This window comes from Herpailurus yagouaroundi, unplaced genomic scaffold, assembly GCF_014898765.1.
Source record: "Herpailurus yagouaroundi ecotype Mexico unplaced genomic scaffold, PumYag 67641, whole genome shotgun sequence".
Lineage (NCBI taxonomy): Eukaryota > Metazoa > Chordata > Mammalia > Carnivora > Felidae > Herpailurus > Herpailurus yagouaroundi.
In genome coordinates this window covers 5,214,293-5,231,927 of record NW_024420442.1, presented here as the reverse complement: position 1 = coordinate 5,231,927, position 17,635 = coordinate 5,214,293, and positions in this window count along the sequence as shown.

The following is a 17,635-nucleotide window of genomic DNA, read 5'->3' as shown; positions in this document are numbered from 1 at the left end:
TGAAATCCTACAAAAGATGAATAAGTTCCTAGAAGCATACAACTTACCATAGTTGAATAAAGAAGAATTATAAAGCCTGAACAGACCAATAGCACATAAGATTGACCCTGTGATAAAAAGCCTCCCAACAAAGAAAAACACGGCACTAGAAGACACCACAGGTGAATTCTACTAAATTCTAAATATTCTTTTCATTTTAAGATTTTATTTTTAACATAATCTCTACACATAATGTGAGGCTTGCATTTACAACCTTAAGATTACCAGTTGCATATGCTCTATCGACTAATCCAGCCAGGAGCCCCTAAATATTAATGAACTTTTCAAAGAAATAGAAGAAGGAAGCCATTCAAACTCATTTACAGAGGCCAGAATCTTAACAATAATAAAGCCATACAAAGACACTACAGGAAAAGAACACCATAGGCCAATATTTCAGATGAACATACACGGAAACATCCGCAATTAAATATATTCAAACCAAACTCAAGTGCACGTTTGAAGTATATGCTATGGCCAAGGATGATTTATCCTTGGCATGCAAGTATGACTGCATATGCAAATCATTAACTGTGACATATTACATTAACAAAATGAAGGATAAAAAATACATGATCATCATAATAGATGCAGGAAAAGCATTTGACAAAGTTCAACATCAATTCATGCTAAAAAACTGTCAATAAAATAGGTATCAAAGGAATTTACCTGAACTTAATGGAGACCATATATGCAGATCCAAGCAGTAACATCATAATCAATGGGGAAAACCTGAAAGCTTTTCCTCTAAGATTTAAAACAAAATAAAGATGCCCACTCTAACCACTTTTACTCAGTACAGTACTAGAGACTCCAGCTAAGCAATTAGACAAGAAAATTAAGTAAAAGCCATCTTATTCAGAAAAAAAGAGGTAAAATTATCTGTTTGCAGATAACATCATCACATATGCAGAAAACTCTAAATACTCAACAACAACAACAACAAAAAACTGTTATAACTAAAACACATACTCAGTATATTTTGGCATATATAATCAAGAAAAAAATCCAGGCCATTCAGAGGGGTACCTGGGTGACTCAGTCAGTTAAGCATCCAACTCTTGATCTCAGCTCAGGTCATGATCTCACGGTTCGGGAGATCTAGCTCCACATTAGGCTCTGTGCTAACAGTGCAGAGTCTGCTTGGGATATTCTCTCTTCTCTCTCTGTCTGTCACTCCCCAACTCATTCTCTCTCTCTTTCTCTCAAAATAAATAAGTAAACTTTAAAAAAAATCAATTTTGTGTATATACACAATCAACTATCCAAAAAGCAAATCCAGAAACAGTTCCACTTATAAGAGCTACAACAACAGTCAAATACTTAGTGGTAAATTTAATCAAATAGGTGAAAGAACTGTATACTGGAAATTACAGAAAATTGCTGTAGGAAATTAAAGAAGGCACAGACAAGGGATCCTGGGTGGCTCAGTCAGTTGAGACTATAATTCTTGATCTCGGCTGAGGTCATGACCCTGTGGTCATGAGATCAAGACCCATGTCGGGCTCTGTGCTGAGTGTGCAGCCTGCTTGGGATTCTCTCTCTCCCCCTCTGCCCCTCCCTCACTTACACACTCTCTCTCGAAATAAACTAACATTAAGAAAATAAAGCACAGACAAATGTAAACACATATGATGTTCATGGGTTGGAAGAGTTAATGTTAAAATGTCCATACTACCCAAAGTTATCTACATATTCAATGCAATTCCTACCAAAATTTCAATGACGCTCTTTAGAGAAATAGAAAAAAAAAATCTTATAATCAGGTGGAAACACAAAAGACCCTAAAAAGACAAAGCAAAGAAATGTTGAAAAGGAATAATAGGACTAGATTTCTATCTCATTCTTGATTTCATATTTCTTGATTTCAAACTATGTTACAAAGCTATACTAATCAAAACAATATGGTACTGACCTAGAAATAGACACACAGAAAAATAGAACAAAAAAAAGTCACCAGAAATACATCCTTGATATATGGTTAACTAACATTTGACAAGGTCTCCAAGAATATTTAATAGGGAATGGATAGTCTCTTCACTAAATGATGCTAGGAAAACTAATCACATGCAGAAAAATGAAATTGTACCCTTAGATTGCACCATTGAAAAGATTAACTTGATATAGATTAAAGACTTAAAGATAAAATCTGAAAGAGTAAAATTTCTGGAAGAAAATAGGAAAAACCTTCTTGATGTTGGTCTTGGCAGAGATTTTTTGGATCTGATGCCAAAAGCACAAGCACTAAAAACAAAAATTAATAAAGGGGGTCAAATCAAACTAAAGAGGTTTTGCACAGCAAAATACATAATCAACAAAATGAAAAGGGAACCAATGAAATGGGAGAAAGATTTACAAATCATATATCTGATAAGGGTTTAATATCCAAAATATATAAACAACCCATAAACTCAACAGCAAAAAAATAATCCAATTGGAAAAAGCGCAGAAGAGGGGTGCCTGGGTGGTTCAGTTGTTTAAGCATCCGACTTCGGCTCTGGTCATGATCTCACAATTCACGAGTTCAAGCCTTGTGATGGGCTCTGTGCTGATAGCTTGGAGCCTGGAGCCTGCTTTGTATTCTGTGTCTGCCCCTCTCCTGCTCATGCTCTTTCTCTCTCTCTCTCTCTCTGTCAAAAATAAATAAACATTAAGAAAAAGAAAAAAAGAAAAAAGAGCAGAGGGCCTCAGTAGACATTTTTCTGAAGAAGCCATACAGATGGCCATCAGATACATGAAAAGTTGTTCACATCACTAGTCATCAGAATAATGCCAATGAAAACCACAATGAGATATCACATCACACTGTTTAGAAAGGCAATCATGAAAACGACAAAAAATTTAAAGTTTTAGCAAAGATGTGGAAAAAGGGAACTCTTGTATACTGTTTGTGAGAATGTAAGTTGTTGCAGCCACTACAGAAAACATTATGGAGGTTTCTCAAAAAATTAAAAATAGAAATACCACATGATGCAGGAATTCCACTTCTGGGTATATATCCAAAAGAAATGAGAACAGGATACACATTTACACTCTTATGCTCATTGCAGTATTACTGACAATAGGCAAAACATGGAAACAGCCTCAATGTCCACCAATGTATGAATACATAAAAAAGTCTGATAACTTACACACACACACACAATGGAATATTATTCAGCCTTTAGAAAGGATAATATTCTCACTTGTGACAACACAGATAAATTTGAAGGACATTAAGCTAAGTAAAATAAGCCAGATGCAGAAACAAAAATACTGTATCATCTCAGTTATGTGGAACCTAAAACAGTCAAAATTCATATAAGTATAGAGTAGAATGGTGGTTGCCAGGCATGGGGAAATGGGAAATGGGGAGATGTTGGTCAAAGAGTACAGAGTTTCAATTATGCAAGAGATATAAGTTCTGGAGATCTAATGTACAGAATAGTGACTCCATAGACCTAGAAATCCAATGTGCACTTAACAATACTATATTGTGGTAGTGCTTGGGTGGCTCAGTCAGTTAAGCAGCTGACTCTTCATTTCAGCTCAGGTCATGACCTCATGGTCATGGGTTCCAGCCCTGCATTGGGCTTTGCGCTCAGTGTGGAGCCTGCTTCGGATCTTCTGTCTCCCTCTTTCTGCCCCTACCCTGCTCATGTTCTTTCTCCCTCTCTTTTCTCTCTCTCCCTCAAAAACAAATAAATGTTTAAAAAAATTTTTTAAAAATACTGTACTGTGTAAGTAAAATTTGCTGAGTAGATCTTAAGTGTTCTCAACATACGCGTGCACACACACACACACAATGGTAACTAAAAGATATAATGGTCTGGTTAATTGGCTTGATTGTGTTAATCATTTCACAATGTACATTTATATCAACAACATTATTGTTTTATAACTTTAGCATATTTACAAGTTTTGTTCCTTTTACTTCAGTATAGCTGGAAAAAAGAAAAAACACTTAGACTTACTAATTGGCGGGGTATTTCAAATTAAAGATGAGTTATTTTCTACACTTTTTAAAAACTAGAATGAGAACATTCAATTGTAGTATAGATATGTATACAAAGTATATAGTAACCTTTTTCCAAAAATTGTTCTGGAAATGTCAATGAAAAATATGCATATACTCTATGACCTCTTAAACCTTCCTTTGTGAATCAATCTTAGAGAAATAAAAGTGCTTTTCTGAAAGTATATGTGCTCAAGAAGTTATATTTCAGCTTTTATTGTAAACATTTTAGCAGGGAGTGGGGGCTTGAACAAATGTCCACCAAAAGAGGTATCACTGAGCACGTTTATGGCACCTCTATGCTATGGAATGTTAGGCAAATATTATTAAGAACAAATGGTTCTATATTTGTCTAAAACAAAGTGCAAACACTATATATAGCATAATCCTTGGAGTAGAAGGTATTTGTACCAGCTTATATCCCCTAAGCAACTTACTATTCAAGTAAATAATGATAGCATACTAATGTAAGCATTTACAGCTCTCCACCCTTCTGCTTCATCTTCAGGTGGGGTAAGCCAGGACTGCCTAAGTGTTAATGCCTGACAGATCAGCCTTTAACTAATGATGGGTAATTGCAGCATAACCTTCACAGCTTCCTTGGCCCCCAGGGTGAGATAACTCTGAGATAGGCTCTACACTGCCTCCACTAGTTCCCCAGAAGTTTTCAGTGTCAGTTTACTATAGTCGTAATGTGCTAAAATAATACACCTTTATTTGCCTCCTTTTTTCCCTGACTCACATCCTCCCTACCAGTCAGTGTTCTCTACACTCTTCTCCTCAAAGCCACATATGGGGATGGGCATTTATTGCAGTGGTTTGCACAAAACATGAATTGTAGCTTTGAGGAGAAGAGTGTAGAGAATGATACTTGTTTAATTCAAGAGGATAGATATAAATTAGAGCAGTGTGTCAGGAGTCCCAAAGAGCACTCCCAGGTTGGAAGATTTGCTAGGAGTGTAGACACAGTAAGCCACTTTTATCACTTGAATACTGGGAACTTCCTCCAAATCCGAGTTCTAAGATGAAGGCCCAGGGTCAACCATTTAAACAGGTCTTTTATTTTCTTAATTTTTGTCTTTTATTTAAATCCTAGTTAGTTAACATATAGTGTAATAATGGTTCTAGGAATAGAATTTAGTGATTCATCACTTACATATAACAACCAGTATTCATCCCAAAAAGTGCCCTTCTTAATGCCCATCACCCATTTAGCCCATCCCTCTGACCCACCACCCTTCTAGCAAACCTCAGTTTGTTCTCTGTATTTGAGAGTGTCTTATGGTTTGCCTCCCTCTGTTTTTATCTTATTTTTCCTTCCCTTCCCCAATGTTCATCTGTTGTTTTTCTTAAATTCCACATAGGAATGAAATCATTTGATATTTGTCTCTTTCCACCTACTTATTTCGCTTAGAACGATACATTCCAGTTCCATCAATGTTGTGGCAAATAGCAAGAATTCATTCTATTTCATTACCAAGTAATATCCCATTGTGTGTGTGTGTGTGTGTGTGTGTGTGTGTGTGTGTGTGTACACATACCACAGCTTCTTTATCCAGTCATTAGTCGATGGGTATTTGGGCTCTTTCCATAATTTGGCTATTGTTGAAAGAGCTACTATAAACATTGGGGTGCATGTGCCTCTTCGAATCAGAATTTTTGTGTCCTTTGGCTAAACACATAGGAGTGCAACTGATGGGTCAAGGGGTAACTCTAGTTTTATTTTTTGAGGAACCTCCATACTGTTCTCCAGAGTGGCTGCACCCAGTTTGAATTCCCACCAACAGTTCAAAAGCGTTCCCCTTTTTCCATGTCCTTGCCAAAATCTGTTCTTTCCTGAGTTAATTTTCACCACTCTGACAGGTGTGAGGTAGTATCTCATTGTGGTTTTGATTTGTATTTCTCTTATGATAAGTGATATTGAGCATCTTTTCACCTGTTAGCTATCTGGACGTCTTCTTTGGAAAAGTGTCTATTCATGTCTTCTGCCCATTTCTTTACTGGATTACTTGTTTTTTGGGTGTTGAGTTTGATAAGTTCTTCAGATTTTAGTTACCAACCCTTTATCCAATATGTCATTTGCAAATATCTCCTCCCATTCTGAAGATAGCCTTTTTGTTTTGTTGATTGTTTCCTTCACTGTGCAGAAGCTTTTTATCTTGATGTGGTCCCAATAGTTCATTTTTGCTTTTGTTTCCCTTGCCTCTGGAGACATATCTGGTAAGAAACTGCTGTGGCTGAGGTCAAAGAGGTTGTTGCTTGTTTTCTCCTGTAGGATTTTGATAGTTTCCTATTTTATGTTTAGGTCTTTCATCCATTTTGAGTTTATTTTTGTGTATGGTGTAAGAAAGTAGTCCAGGTTCATTCTTCTGCACGTCACTGTCCAGTTTTCCCAACACCATTTGCTGAAGAGACTGTCTTTTTTCCATTGGATACTCTTTAATGCTTTGTCAAAGATTAATTGGCCATACATTTGTGGGTCTGTTTCTGGGTTCTCTATTCTGTTCCATTGATCTATGTGTCTGTTTTTGTGTCAGTACCATCCTGTCTTGATGATTACAACTTTGTATATACAGCTTGAAGTCCAGAATTGTGATGCCTTCAGCTTTGGGTTTTTCTTCAACATTAATTTGGCTATTCAAGGTCTTTCATGGTTGCATACAAATTTTAGAACTGTTTGTTCTAGCTCTGTGAAAAATTAAACAGGTCTTTTAAAGGATAAAAGCCAAGCCTCCTATATTAACTTCCCACACAAGCAGAGAGTTTGGTTAAGATTTAATTTATGCATTTTAAAAATTATTCTACTTGTCACAGTGAGTTCATGTGGCTTTTAAAATTAAAATATTAATAACATAAATAGGAAATTCAATTCAATAATGATAACATAAAACATACAGTCACTTTAACATCCTCTCAAAATCCATTAAAATAATAGACTATTACAACTCCAACATTCATGCTAAAAAGGAAAGCAAGTCTCTAACAGACAAGAAGAGAGAAGAAATTTTAAAAGGTACAAAAAAATTAGGAACAGATTAATAAGAAAACTAAAAAGTGCTGAAGAACCTTCTATCTCATAAAGAGAGAGAAGGGTACCTACAAATAATTATTGCTGCTAGCAGAACCTGTATATAATTATAAGAAAAATCACAATAGGTACTTTTCCCATGTAATTAAAGAACAGTGGAAACATTTCATTCCTTCTTTCTTACAGTAGCTGTTATCAGTGTTTTGACCCCAGAATAAAAATAGAAGTAGAACACTCTAAAACATGACTATTTACACAAGAAGAAGAGTAGTACTTTAATTCTTGTCAGCCACCACAAAAGACATGGATTCCCTAAATTCAGAAGGCCAGGAAACTAAACTCCAAAGAAATCCTGGTAACTAAAATATGCACCTCAACAAGTACCCAAACTAAGGGTGTCCTCTTAATTCTAACCTGCATTCAAGACAAAAGAAAAGGGGAATCATTTATATCTAAGTAAAGTAGTCAGTCAGATAAATCATTTTTTTGTTTGTTTGTTTGTTTGTTTGTTTGTTTTCTTTTGTTTTTTAATGAGAACTCTACCACCAATGTGGTAGATCTCACCACAAGATCAAGAGTCACATGCTCTATGGACTAAGCCAGCCAGGTGACCACAGTCTGATTAATCTTAACCATTATATACAAATATGCATATACAATCAGTAATAATCAACAGTTGAAGAAACAAAATGTCAAAATTCTGCAAATTGAACAGAGTACACAACCTTAATATAATAGTTTCTCTTTTCCTATTAATACTAATATTGAAATTAATACCTCATTGTTGACTCTACATTTTATAATGCGGTATTTTCTCAAATCTCTGAAGCAGTCATTTTTAATTTCTACAAATTTTATTGAAATAAAATCTCAATATTTTGGCTGAATAGCAGAATGACCCAAGCTGAAGATAAAATTAATAACTGTAAGATTAAATTGAGGTATCTTTCCAGAATGTAATGTAAAATATGAAAAGATGAGAAGAAAAAAAGTGAGATACATAAAATGAGTATTATAATTCCAGTACCCTTTCAATAGAGATCAAAACAGACATTGAAGAGGAAGAAAATAAATAGTGCAAAATACATCTGAATAAAAGAATGACTAAGTGTCCAAATGAGAAGTCTAAGAAGAATTTTTTTTAAAGTTTCAAAATCTGAAACATTTGGATGAAACTTTAAAAAAATTAAAGGAAAATTTTTTAAATTCCATAATGGAAATATAAAAACAATCCCTAAAACAAGACAAGAATCAGATGAGACATTAGGACAATTTGCCCACAGTTCTGTGAGAAGTTTATTTTGATCCTATACATGCCATACCCAGATATACAAATAATTTTCTCAGTCAATGATAGAACAAGTAGAAAATACATAATTAAGGCTATAAAAGATTTGAAAAACAAAACTAAAAATCTTGAACCTATGTGCACGCATAGATTATTGTGTTTAACTGCAGAATATGCACTCTGCAAGATGTTCATGAGACATTTATAAAAATTTACTGTATACTAGATTATAAGACAAATTCCATTAAAATTTCATATGGCAAACATCACAGAACACATTTTCTGACCACAATGCATTTAAGTTAAAAATCAATTTTTAGATGACTAGATAAACATCATATTTGAAAACTAGAACTCCAGTTTTTAAACAACATAGGTCCAGATTTTAAATAATAGACATTAGAAAATATGTTAAAATGATCAATAATGAGAACATAATTTAACAAGTATGATTGGATATAAATGAAGCAATATAAAGAAGAGATTTTGAAATATTGAATGTCCATACCAGAAAAAGGAAAAGGCTGAAAATTAATTATGCATATAAATTAATGCATATCAATACATTTCAAAAGGAAAAATACAATGAACTTAGAGAAGGTAAAAATAAAAGAAGTATAGGAGCAGAAATTAATAAAAATAAAAACCAGATATGACACTGATATATTCAGAAAAAGTGGGTTCTTTGAAAAGATCAATAAAACTTTATCCCCTGGCAAGGTTGAGTAGGAAAATAAAAAAAAGATGGAAGGCACAAATAATGAATATCAAGAATTAAAAAGATAGAACTTAACAAAATTAAAGATGGTTTTATTTTTTTTTAATTTTTTTTTCAACGTTTATTTATTTTTGGGACAGAGAGAGACAGAGCATGAATGGGGGAGGGACAGAGAGAGAGGGAGACACAGAATCGGAAACAGGCTCCAGGCTCTGAGCCATCAGCCCAGAGCCCGACGCGGGGCTCGAACTCACGGACCGCGAGATCGTGACCTGGCTGAAGTCGGACGCTTAACCGACTGCGCCACCCAGGCGCCCCTAAAGATGGTTTTAGACACTAATACTTTAAAAGATAATATTAACTTCATGTTAATACATTTGGAAAGTTAAATGAAATACATTCATAAGATAATATAGCAACAAAATTGACTCACAAAATTTGAAAATCTGAATATATTAGTACTTTGAACATGAAAAAAATGAAATTATATTAATAATAAATCTTCCCACTAAGAAAACATACCAAATGTTCACAAAGGAACAATTATAACTTTAGAGAAATTCTTCCAGACTCTAGAAGAGAGTATAAGCATCAAATCTTTTTATTAAAATAAATAAACTTGATCCAAAATCTATCAATGGCATTGTAATAAAGGAAAATTTAGAGGTCATTCTTTTAAGCTAAAAATCGTAAACAAAATGCAAACCCAAAACAGTAACTTCTAAAATGTATACTACATCATGATATGGAATTTATCTGAGAAATATAATGTTGGTCTAATATTGGATAATCAGTATAGTATAGTATTTACATTAGGCAATTAAAGGAGAAAATCATATGAAAATTTTAGAATATGCAGAAAAAGCATCTGGTAAAATCTAACATGAGATCATGTTAAAGCTTAGTAAACTAGGCATAAAAGGAGTCACTCTTACTCTGATCAAAAATATGTATAATCCCCACAACAACCAAAACTACAACCAACGTCAAACATAATAGTGAAAGTTTGAAGATCGCTCTGATACTCAACATTATACTGGAAGGAATAACAACATTAAAGCAGAAAAGAAAAATAAGGTAAGAACAAGGGTAGAAGACCATTAGTGAAAGAAAGGATAGTCCTTTCAACAAATGGTGCTGGGGAAATTGGATATCCACATGCAAAAGAATAAAGTTGGAACCGTAACATACATGCTGTACAAATATCAACACAAAACAGATCAAGGGCCTAACTGTAAGAACTAAAATTATAAAACTCTTAAAAGAAAACATGGCTAGATTCTCTGCTTAGGATCTCGGCTAAAATCAAAATACTGGCCACGGGTTCATTTCTCATCTGGAGCTCAGGTTTCTCTGCAAAGTTCATTTATTCTTGAAAGAACTCACTTCCTTGTGGTGGTAGAATGGACGTGCTACATATGCTGTATTTTGATGACATGGGAATCCCTTGCTATACAAGACAAATAAAATGTGTTGAATCCTTCCCATGACTTGGATCTCTTTTATTTCTTCTTATGCCTTTGTTTTTCGCTTTTAAGGGCTTGTGTGATTACATGTGGACCTCCTGGATACTTCAAGATAATCTCTGGGGCGCCTGGGTGGCTGAGTTGGTTAGGTATCTGACTTTGGCTCAGGTCATGATCTCATGGTTTGTGGGTCTGAGCCCCGCATAGGGGCTTCCATAGCCTGCTTCGGATTCTGTGTCCCCCTCTCTCTTTGCACTTCCCATGCTATTTCTCAAAAATAAATAAACATTTTTTAAAAAGATAATCTCATCATCCTAGTGATTAGGATGTGGACTTTGCAGGAAAGGGGCATATTTCTGCCTACCACAATTGTGTATGTAAAAAAAATTAAAAAAGAATCACCTGATAAATATTTTAGCATTAATAAAACAATTAGCTAAAAGGCAAGGTAGTTCAGTAGGATTGTTGGCTAAAACATTAACTTTAAATAATCAATGCCAGTCACCAAAAAAATTAAAACATACCGTTTTTCAAAATGTCAAAATATGAAATAAGAATAAATATATCTAAGCATCATAAGGCATTTTTGAGTACAATTACAAAATTTAAAAGGTGGAATTAAAGATGCCCTGAATTGTACAGATGTACATTTTAAATATGTCAATTAACACATCAATTTTAGATTGAATATAACTGCAATAAAAATCTCACAAATTGTACTGTTGGACTTCACACCTGATTTTATATCTTGTATGGGAATAGAAAGGGTCAAGAATAGCCAAGTACCTCCAGAAAGAAAATAAAAGGGTTGAATAAGTTGCTTTAATAGTTTAAATATATATATTTATTAGAAAGTAAAATAACTTAAAAAAACCATGATATTTGGACAAGGATGGGCTAATATGCCATCTAGGCAAAATAAAAATCCTATAAACTGACTAACCTATGTACAGACAATTGATGTATGAAAGAGGTGGCCCTACATAAGAGTGAAAAAGGATGGACTTTACAAGAAATTCATATGGAGACAATTTATGAATCATGTGAAACAGGACTATCACTTCATACAATATGAAAAAATCAATTCCAGGTTGAAATTTTAAAAAATGTCAGAATAAAAATCCAAAATTCTACCATCCATAAAAGCAAGAAAAAACACGACAAAACCATCATAATCAAATTTTTTGGAATCTGGTAATTGACCAAAGTTTATAACAACCTGGAAAATGCTTCCCCTCCTCACAATAAAGACTTATTCTCTGTAAGAACTGCAAGTTTTGTGGTATTCTAACTTCCCCTTTCCCATCCCTGGCCTCCCTACTGAATGGTAGCCATGAAAATAACTGTCCACTTTCCCAGTATCAAAAGAAACAGAACAAACTTCATTCAAAAATCATTGCAATTAATTATTGGATCTGACCTTATCGGCGTATTTCTGGAAAACTGGCTTCAATGTTTGTCTTTATGTTAGTGACTTGACTGTAACTGGTCTAGTGTTAAAGCTACTTGCAGGGTAGGGAACAGCATTTCCTGGAAACATTTACAGACTAAGATAGTGTTAGGCTCCCTCCACCTGAGATAATAAATGATAGGTAACAGGTGGGATAAACAATAGACTAACCAAAAAGTTCGGGAAGTCTTGGGAAGTAATTATGCCTTCTCTCCCCCAAACTTGTCTGTGGAAGCCCTAATAGTCAATACCTTGGAATATGACTCTATTTGAAGACAGGGAGAGAAACAAGGGATGCATGTGCAGAGACAAAGGCCATGTGAAGACACAACAACAACAAAAAAGAATCCATCTTCAAGCCAAGGAGAGAGACCTTAGGGAAAATCAAACATTCCAACACCGTGATCTAGGACTTGTAGCATCCAGAACTGTGAGAAAATAAATTTCTGTTGCTTGGGGTGCCTGGGTGGCTCAGTCAGTTAAGTGCCTGACTCTTGGTTTCTGTTCAGGTCATGATCTCACAGTTCATGGGTTCGAGCCCCACATCCAGCTCTGAGCTGACAGTGTGGGGCCTGCTTAGGATTCTCTCTCTCCTTTTCTCTCTCTCAATGTAAATAAATAAACATTAAAAAATAATTAAAAAAATAAATTTCTGTTGCTTCAGTCACACAGTCTATGGTATTTTATTATGGTAGCCCTAGAAATTAATACAGGGAAAGGCTGTGGAATGAGATTTCCCCTAAAGTTTTCAAAAGCTGCAAAATATTCCTGGTATCTGGAAGCAAATCTAGAAGATCTATCATTGTCCAATGTCTTCTATTTTATGATAACATTTTTTTAATGTTTATTTATTTATTTTGAGAGAGAGTGAGCAAACACAAGTGGGGGAAGGGTGGAGAGAGAAGGAGAGAGAATCTCAAGCAGCCCCATGCTATGAACGCAGAGCCCAATTTGGGGCTCAATCTCATGAATTATGAGATTATGACCTGAGTCGAAATCAAGAGTAGGACGCTCAACTGACTGAGCCACCCAGGTGCCCCTATGTTATGATAACATTTATATGAAAATTCTAGATTAGGCAAATCCAGAGACTGAAAAGCCAAATAGTGATTGTCAGGAGGTGGAAGGAATGACTGATAGGCACTAACTTCTAGTAAGTATGGGTTCTTTATGGAGTAATGGAAATGTTCTGGAATTAGATACTGATGAGGGTTACACAACATAGGGAATATACTAAAAACTGATAAAGTGTACACTTTCAAATGTTGAATTATATGTGACATGAATTATACATCAATTTTTACAAATGCTATAAAAGTAAGCTCAAGACAGAAAAATGGCCAACACATAAAATGCATAACTATTTAGAAGATAAATAAGACAATATGTTTATATTTTCAAGTTGATTCTTAACTATAGAGAACAAACATGATTACCAGAGGGGAGGTAGATGGGGGGATGTGTGAAATAGGTGATGGGAATTAGAGTACACTTATAAGGATGTGCAATAAGTAATGTATAGAATTGTTGAATAACTACATAGTACAACTAAAAGTAATATAACACTGTATGTTAACTCTGCTGAAATAAATTTTTAAACAATTTAGAACAGACTTAGAAATGAGCATGTGAGGATACAGGAAGAAGGTGACGATCTGCAAACCATGGAAAGGGGTCTCAGGAGACGACAAAACTGCTGACACGTTGACCATGGATTTCTAGCTTCTAGAAATGTGACAAAATAAATTTTTATTGTCTAAGCAAATATAAAAAAGAAAGAAAGTGGGGAGACGATGTTTGCAACATACTTAGCTAAATAAGGTTGTGTATATTATATGAACAAACACAAACTACAATGAAGCATTAATTACAAATTTTAAATACAAGTTTTACTAGACTTTACAAACAAGGAAATAACATTGACCAGTAAATATGTGAAAATATCAGAAAATATATGAAAATATCAGTAAATATATGAAAATATATGAAAATAACTAAGAACATGCATTCATTAGTAATCAGACAACTTTCAATTAAAGTCTCAATGAGACAGTATTGCATACACACCAGATTGGCAATTACTAAAACCTCTGATGATAACAGTTGTTAGTAAAATTTTGAAGCAATGGAGAATCTCATTCATGACTAGTCAAGTTTAAGTTGCTCAACTACATTGGAAGATATTTTATTAGCATTACATACTAAAATTTAAATACTTGACTTGAAGTATAGCAATGTCCTATCTAGGTATACAGAGCAAAATGACTCCCACATATGTTCACCAGGCAGTATATTCTACTTATAATCATTCTCAATTGGAAGAAAAATTACAAATATCTGTCAATAGTAGAATGAACAAATTAGGAGATACTCATATAATTGAATACTACGCAGTAGTACAAATGAAATAATGATAGCTACACATAATGATGCTTACTTCTCACAAAAGCACATAATGATGCTTACTTCTCACAAACATAATTCTCACAAACATAATGCAATAACTAAAATGGTAAGTAATACGGTAGTACAGCTCAATTTGCATCAAACCCAAAATTGAGTAAAAAATATATTTATGGACTTTTATAAGTGGAAAAATTATAAAGAAAAGCAATGTAATAATTATCATAAATGTCAAAATGTTTAATGTGGGGGAAAGGAATTTCTGGGATGCTGAAAATAATGTATTTTTCTCACCTTGGAGTTGGTTACACAGATCACACACACTTTATTATTATTCCTTACATTGTGTTTTATGCACTATTATCTAGGAAGACTCTATCTCAAAATAAAAATAGATAATGCTAGAACAATTGACTTTTTAAGATGGAAATAAGTTTTATTCCTTCCTCACAATATATGCAAAAAATCAAAAGTAGTTTTAATAAATACTTGAATTGAGAGGCAAATATTTAAAACAAAACAAAGAAAACAAAGCCTCTGAAATAAGGTGAGGGAAGGATTTCTTATACAAGAAAAAAATATTATAAATGTTTAAGGAAAGCAATAATAAAATTAAATACTCAAAACTGTTGGGATTTCTTCCTTACTGTTTCCAATTTTCTTTTCACAATCTTTATTTTCGATGAGGTAGTGCATTCTTGCGATTTGCGTGCACACGCACGCGTGCGTGCGCGCGCGCACACACACACACACACACACACACACACACACACAAACACACATTTACATTAAGAAGACTTTCTCCTACCAATATCCCAGTGTTTCCACTAACCATTTTCCTCTCATGGTTCCAATATACAACACTGGAATATGTCTTATTTTTCTTTTTGGTTAATGTAACAGTGCTTCCTCATGTAAATAAGAATACACATTCTTATTTTCCTATTTTTGCAAAAAACAGTATATTGCATATATCACTGCCTATTGATTATATCACTAACATCTCATGGAACTAATTCCATAAAAGTACTTAGAGTGCTTTTGTCACATTTTATAACTGCATAATATTCCTCTCTGTGGACGTATCATAATTTATTTGTCTTTTTTTAATGTTTATTTTTATTTTTGAGAGAGAGAGAGTGAGCGAGTGAGCATGGGAAAGTGGCAGAGTGGGAGAGAGAGAGGGAGACAGAGGATCCAAAGCAAGCTCCGCATTGACAGCAGCAAGCCCAACATGGGGCTAGAACTCAGGAACTGTGAGATCAAGACCTGAGCCAAAGTCAGACGCTTAACCGACTAAGCCAGCCAGGCACCCCTATTTGTCTACTCTTTATATTGATGAATGTTTGGGTTGTTTCCAACTTTTCTACTGAAAACAATGTGGTGGTCAATAACTTTGTACCCATTAAATATATGGATGAACTATAGATCATAGATTTTACATATTTGCATTCTTCATATTGTCAAGTAGCTGCCCATTGCAATATATGACTGGCAATGTTTCTCCAAAACATCACCAAACAGTATATATCAAACAGTATATGTCACTGTTGACATTTAAAAATCTTTGTGTGAATTAAAAACTTAATGAAGTTTATATTTGCATTCCTGTTATGCATGAAGTTGAGAATCTATTCACTTGCTTCAGGTTCAGCTATATTTCTACCACTGTGAAATATTTCCTCAGGCCTTTTTCTCATTTATATATTGAATTATTGGTCTATTTTTTAGTTTAATGTGGAAAGAACACTTATATATGAGATCCGTTAAGAATTTTGATGTGTATAGAATTGTTGATCATAGATACAAGCTTGTACAGCAGATCTCTCGAGCTTACTCATCTTGTTTGACTATGCCTGATGGTTAGGAACTTCCCATCTTACCCTCTAGCCTCTGGCAACCACCATTCTAATCACTGATGCTATGCATTTGACGAATTTAGAGACCCCATGTAAATAGCATCATTCAGAATTTGTCTTTCTGTGACTGGTTATTCAAAGTTGAACCATGTTGTGGCAAATCTCAGAATCTCCTTCTTGTTTAAGGCTGACTTGTATCCAATTGTATGCACATGTTTTTGTAATCCATTTATCTGTCAATGGACATTTATGTTGCTTCCACATTTTGGCTATTGGGAATTAAGGCATACGTCAAAAATATTGCAGGTTCAGTCCCAGACCATGGCAATAAAGTTAATGTCACAATAAAGAAAGTCAAATTAATTTTTTCATTTCTTATTGCATATAAAAATTATGTTTACACTATACTGTAGTATATTAAGTATGTAATAGCATTATGTCTAAAATGTACATACATTAATCCAATAATACTTTATTGCTAAAAAAATTCTAACCATTATCTGAGCTTTCAGTGAGATGTAATAACTGATCAAAGATCACCATGAAGAATATAATAATAATAAAGTTAGAAATATTGTGATAATTACCAAAATGTCACAGACATGAAGTGAGCAAATACTATTGGAAAAATATCACCAGTAGACTTGCTGTACACAGGGTTGCCAGAAGGCTTCAATTTGCAAAAAAACACAGTATCTGCTAAATACAATAAAGTGAAGCACAATAAAATGAGGCATGCCGGCAGTGCTATAATAAACATAGCAATAATAATATCCCCTTGAGATTATGATTTCAAACCTTTTGCCTAAATATCCAGAAGTGGAATTGCTGGATCATATGGAAGTTCTATTTTTAATTTTTTGAAGAACCTGTACATTGTTTTCCATAATGGCTATACCATTCTGCACTATCACCAGTATGCAAGGGATCTGATTTCTCCACATCATCACTAACACTTGTTTCTTGTTTTGATAATTGTCATCTTTGATAGGTGTAAAGTGGTATCTCATCGTGGTTTCCATTTTACATTTCTGTGATGATTAGTGATGTGGAGCATTTTTTCACATACCTATTGTCCACTTGTGTGTCTTCTTCACACAAACGTCTATTCAAGCCATTGTGCCATTTTTAAATCAGGTTATTAAGTTTTGTTTTTTAACCATTGAGTTCTAGGAGTCCCTAGTATATTTTGCATATTCAGCTCTTATCAGATATATGGCTGGAAACATTTCTTCTATCCATATTTTGTCTTTTCATTCTATTGATTATTTCCATTGCTGTGCAGAAGGTTTTAATTTTTACTTTAATCCCACTTATTTTTGTTTTCTTGCTTATGCTTTTGGTGTCGTGTCCATGAAATCATTGCTAATCTACACAATATGTAGATTCC